This window comes from Ornithodoros turicata, chromosome 4, assembly GCF_037126465.1.
Source record: "Ornithodoros turicata isolate Travis chromosome 4, ASM3712646v1, whole genome shotgun sequence".
Classification (NCBI taxonomy): Eukaryota; Metazoa; Arthropoda; class Arachnida; order Ixodida; family Argasidae; genus Ornithodoros; species Ornithodoros turicata.
This window is the reverse complement of record NC_088204.1, coordinates 48,944,765-48,950,764: the sequence shown is the minus strand read 5'-3', so window position 1 is coordinate 48,950,764 and position 6,000 is coordinate 48,944,765.

Here is a 6,000-nt window from a genome sequence, read left to right as displayed (position 1 = left end):
TGTCGTGGCCTGTTCCTGAACAGCCATGTCGCGCTCGCAAAAGTAGATTTGGAGAGCTCATAGAGCCTATGCCGATTTTTAAAATGGCTCGCAGCTCCATCTGACACGTAAATCATTAGCTGCAACAGGAACATTCTCGTCAAGCCATTCTTCAATAGTTATGGAAGCCAACAGTGACCGTGCTGAATCGTGACACAAGCCTTCGCTCACAACACCAAAACTGTGTGTTTCCGTGCAGCTGTTACCGCACATGTGAATATGGAAATCTGTTTTCCCCAGTGGCACGCTTGTATTTCGCTAGGCATGGCTACTGTGCTGTTTTGGGCGAAATAGAAGTGCATTAGGTGCGTCTCTCGTATGACTCTGCTCTGAACGTCTCTAGTGTTACTATGACAAATGCGAGAACCCGCCCACTTCCCTAGCTCTGAGAAGAAATGTACTGCTGCAAGTTCAGCACAGAACACCCGTTTTGTGCTAAAAGTCCTCTGCATAACTTGTAAAATGAAGTAAAGCAAGCTTCGCAGGAACTTGGGGGAACCCTGGAAAAAGCAACTCCTGACTCCATATTTATTTGTACAGTATTGGTATCACCGTGTGCGGAGCTTGAAAGAGTGAGGTTTTACCTTCGCTGACCATTGAGTTTGACCTAGCCGTTGAAATACAGCTTTACGGCAACGTAGGATTTCATTCAGATGCTTCGTTGGAAATAACTAACTCCCAGGCGTGAATTATTTCTTGAGCAGGCTAGAGAAACTTGCTGACGAATAGCTCAGGTACAAGGCCAGACAACCTTGCCCAAACAAAGGGAGCATCGACTCGAGGCCCGCCATCCCGCGGTACCGGCAGCCGGGCTCCGACACGTACGCACGCAGACAAGGGCCGCGTTTTAACGCGCTATTCGCCAGTGTACCCTTTTTGAAGCAGGATTTTTTTACGTAAAATGAAAGGTCTAACATCGGACCATGTCCTGGCAAAATATAAATGAAATAAAAAGGGGCCTTTTCGAGAAACGGACGCTCAAAATCCTTGTTTTTTCGAAATATACCTTAACATTTTCCTGTTTCAGCAGATATCTGTAGGGGCTATATGCGCAATACATATATCAGATGAAAGAGCATTAAAAGCTGAGTGAATTGATACCAAATATGGCAGTGAGTAATATTTACAAACAGAGAAATCACGCGTCGAAGTTGGGACAAAGCTGCGCGAGAGAGCATGTTCGACATTTTTTATATCACACAGCGTTGCTCCTGCGCGCCAAAATTTGCGCTCGGACTGCTGGCCTGTAGGTATACTAAAGCATAAAAGAATTTCACTGCAGTAACTTTAAAGAGTCGGGAGATATACGCGCGCAAACACGGCAAAACTGAAACACTCGAATTCAGGGCCGGATTTTCTCTATTTTTTTCCGCGAAAACTATTCCGTAGAAATTATTTGTTTTACCGCTGTTGGTCATCATGTACGATGAGCTTCTAAATATAAAAAAATAATGAAAATCCAGGAGGTCGATGGGACCTGCCTGCATGAACTGACGTGAAACCGGCCAAGACGACCCATACCCAATGAACGCATAGTAAGTTGAAAGAAAATAAACGGTGTCACACATTATAAAGTGAAATGGCTGGGTTATGATGACTCATTTAATTCCTAGGTTCCAGCCCAACATGTCGCGAAGTTCTGATTTTTACATGTATCTCCTATCCAATGATTGCATAGATATGCAACCAAACAACAGTCTCAATGACTTTACAATTTCTCTGAGTGCACCACTACAAGGGAATGACGAATATGAGTCGGAGAAGAAAGTCAGCCTGCATGAACTTTCCATCTCTTATGTATTCTACAACGTTCCACGGACTAACGATGTTGCTATACATATTACTTCTAGAAGCATTATTGAGCTGCGTAAGGAAGTTGTTGTGATATCGACTTTGGAACACGCGCTGCAAGATTTTTTAAAATAATTCAACATCGCATTTGGTTATGTTGATGGAAGGTACACATTCCAAATACCTCAAATAATTCATTCTATTAAGTTTTTGGATGAAGAACTGCAACAAGCATTGGGTGTGTCCACTATACAGGGTTTGAAAGTTGTAGGTGCTAAAGCTCCACATCAGAACATGTACATGGGGGAGGAAGCTATCTGAAGGATGCTTTTAAAGGAAGAGGTGACTATCATTACACAATATGCTCCAATCATATTCACACCAGGTCGCTCTATCAGTGTCACACTAAATCGCTTCCTTAAAAGATATGAAATCGATGCAAAGATACTATTCCAAAACAATACCTATACATTATTGGTCCCACGTCTCTTTGTTATCCCTGAACAACTCAAGAGACTCCTCAAATTAAACTCCAGTAAACTGTTAGAAAATACAACACAATACATTGGAGATCCATTGACATTCAGTTTTGGTGTGGTTTTAGAAAAAGTAATACTTGCAAGGGAAGAAGTCCGAGTTCCACCAAATTATTACGAGACACCACGTTCGCTTCTACAAGCTATCAGAGATGTGATAGGTAGCAATGCTATACTAACGTACAATGAAGATACACAGCTGTTTACTTTCACTCCTGTTGATGGAGTAACTATAGATCCTTCTGAATATTTGAGTAATATGTTGGGTTTCGCACCAATTCAGTCTATTGCAAACAGCACCACCAGAACCACACCACTCAATCTTAAACCATTGTTTCATAATTTCATGATTTATTGTGACATTATCGAATCATCTCATATAGGTGCAAAAAAGTTTCCCATTTTGAAACTCGTCCCATATTTACATAAAGATGATCCCCAGATTCATTACAGCTTCCATAACGTGCAATATTGTAACGTGCAATAACGTCAATTTCGATTAAGTTGTATGATGAGACAGGTCGTCCACTTCATTTTAGAGGACCAGGTCGTACAGCTATAGTTCTACACTTCAAAAATGTATCCTAAAAAGAAGTGCCAGAGATCCATTATGGATCAGGACTTGGTGATCTTGTACCATACAAAGGGCCGCTGCTTCAAACTGGGAATGGCTTCTTTAGTTCTTTGCGTAAGCTAGCAGTGCCACTTTTGCATCGTGCAAAGCCTTACATATCCCGTACTGCTTTGGCGAAAATTTGGCGAAAAAGTTATCTGAAGGGCAAAACATCAAGCAAGCACTGAGAGCAAGCTCAAATGAATTAGGGACACAGATTTTGAAGGACATTGCAGGCAGTGGACATCGAAGGAAAAAGAGGAAGAGAAGAGACATTTTCAATTAATCCTCTGTAACCATGAAATAAAGAAGACACTTTTTTTTCACATATTGATGTCGTTTCTTTATAAAGAAAAGGTTTTTGCATGGAATAGGGTCGCACTCCGAAAACGGGTGTGGATTGGCGCCGAAGATGGGTTAGAAGTCGGGACAATGGCTCGCCCTTTCACTTATAGAAAGTGTGGTGGACAATGCTTCGAATCGGCGATCGGCCATCGCATTCCAAAAAACAGGTGACCCAGGTAGGGTTGGGTTGTGAGGGCGATGTCAAAAGGTAAAGGGGGATTGGAGGACAATGATTCCAATCGTGAACGGGATCGCATTCCGAAAAAATGTGTTCAGCAGGGGGTTAGAGAAGTGGATCGGCTGGTGGTTAGCAAAACGGACCATGGTCGCCTTTCACGATGTGGACAATGCTTCGAATCGTGAATGGGATCGCATTCTGAAAACAGCTGATCAGTGGGGGGTTAGAGGAGTGGATCGGCTGGCAGTTAGCAAAAGGGACCATGGTCGCCTTTCACGATGTGGAGAATGCTTCAAATCGCGATCGAGCGTCGCATTCCGAAAAACAGGTGGCCCAGGTATGGTTGGGTTGTGAGGACAATGTCAAAGGGTAAGGGGATTGGAGGACAATGATTCCAATCGTGAACGGGATCGCATTCCAAAAAATGTGGTCAGTGGGGGGTTAAAAGTGTGCATCAGCATCCAAGCTGGTTAGAAGTCGAACAATGGGTCGCCTTTCACCTGTAGAAAGCGTTGTGGACAATGCTTCGAATCGCAATCGGGCGCCTCATTCCGAAAAATAGGTGGACCCAGGTAGGGTTGGGTTGTGAGGACAATGTCAGAAGGTAAGGGGGTTGGAAGAAAAAAAGAGTCTTTTTGCTCGGGTAAGATGCTAACAAATAAAGCTATGAGGAAAGCATTGTGCCCTTTCATTTGCAAAGATGTCGCAGGTCAACGTTGTACACGCACAGTCCCAGCTGGCTTTGAAGGGGGAGTGTGAGACCTCCTACCCAAGTTTCAATAGAATCATGCGAGACGCAAGTCTATTATCACGGGCACTAAGGGGCACGTTATTTTATTCCCCCCATTCCACCAAGCACTGGGGTAGAGTATCGCCTGTTGCGATGAAACTCCCCACTCTCCAAGGCCGAAAATAAAGTTGTTGTTGTTGTTCAAGTCTATTATCATGTTTCTACGATCAGCGGAGGAGAATCGGCGATCGAATGGAACATAACAAATCTCTCAGACTTGTATGTCGATTTATCATCACTGTATTTTAATATAACTATGCAGATATTGAGGTCGGATGGGAGTGAACCAGTTACCCGAAGAGCAGACGGTATAACTGAGGACACTGTATTCCCAGTCAACAACTTGGGTGCCGCCTTATTTAAATATGTAGCCATTTACTTGAATCAACGTCTTGCGAGCAGTAACTGTTTGAACTCCTATCGATGTATGATTGATACCCTACTTCATACGATTACTCATCTGCAGAAGACTTTAGATGATTGTGCAATGTATACATATGACACAGGAGAGCGTGCAGCAAATGATCCAGTCGCTCGGGATGCAAAGTTGCGCATTGATAGGACAAGTGGGGGGAAACTATTTGAAATTGTCATGAAAGTTAACACCTCACAAACCTCACAAACCAAGGGAGGCGTTTGCTACCCGATGTGGGGGTTCGTGTGGCTGCTCTACATAATACGGATAGCTTGAGATTGCTAACTGGCACAAATGAAACTCATAAGCATCAGTTGAAAATCCACAGCGCGGCACTTGTAGCACGCAAAGTCACAGTTACTCAAGTTTTATTACTCAACTCAAGTTTTATTGCACACCAGAAAGCCCTTAGATCATCCCCATCATGTTACATCATGCGTGGACTAGAAAGCAAAGTCCGCTCGCTTTCGCCGGGCCTTCATGATGCATCTTTGAAAACTTATTCCCTGATAGAATTCCTGATCAACTTACTGTATGTCTTGTTCGCACCGACGCTTATCAGGGTGATTACAAGTCGAGCCCCTTTTGTTTCGAGCATTTTTACGTTAGTTCTGTAACACTATCAGTTGATGGATACAGGAAACAACTATCCTATGGCTGGGAAAATGATCTGGCTAGAGCAAGCTACTATGAATTCCTGTATCAACTAAATGAAAAACCATATCGAGTTAAGTTATGAAAAATATAAAAAAATATTCCTTTATCATGCATTGGAACTTGAGTGCTGACGAAAGTTTCGGTTCCTAATTTAATCCATTGCGCAAGGTCAATTGCAGGATTGAAATTAAGTTTGCTAAGCCATTACCTTGCGCAGTGTCGGTTATACTTATTAGTGAAGCACCCAATATTTTATTCAATCGATGGTGATCTTGTTGTTAGAGTGGACTAAGTATGAATGTGTTTGATCTGGAATTATTGCTTTCTCTGAACCATGAAACTTTGAATATGTATCGTGGGACCTTCGCAATTGATATGGTATCAAGTTTAACGACAGAAGGGTTTATAGTTATCAATACACACCAACACAACGGTCCCGGAGAACACTGGCTATTGTACATGAGAGACAGGAATGACAAGTACATCTATGTGGACAGCTTTGGTCTACCACCCATTGAAGAAGAGCTGCTAGATCTACCTGTTGATCAGTATTGCGAGAAATGCATTCAAAGCATGTACAGCTCACACTGTGAACTTTTTGTTTGTTTCTTTGCTTCCCGCCTTTGTAAGAATTAC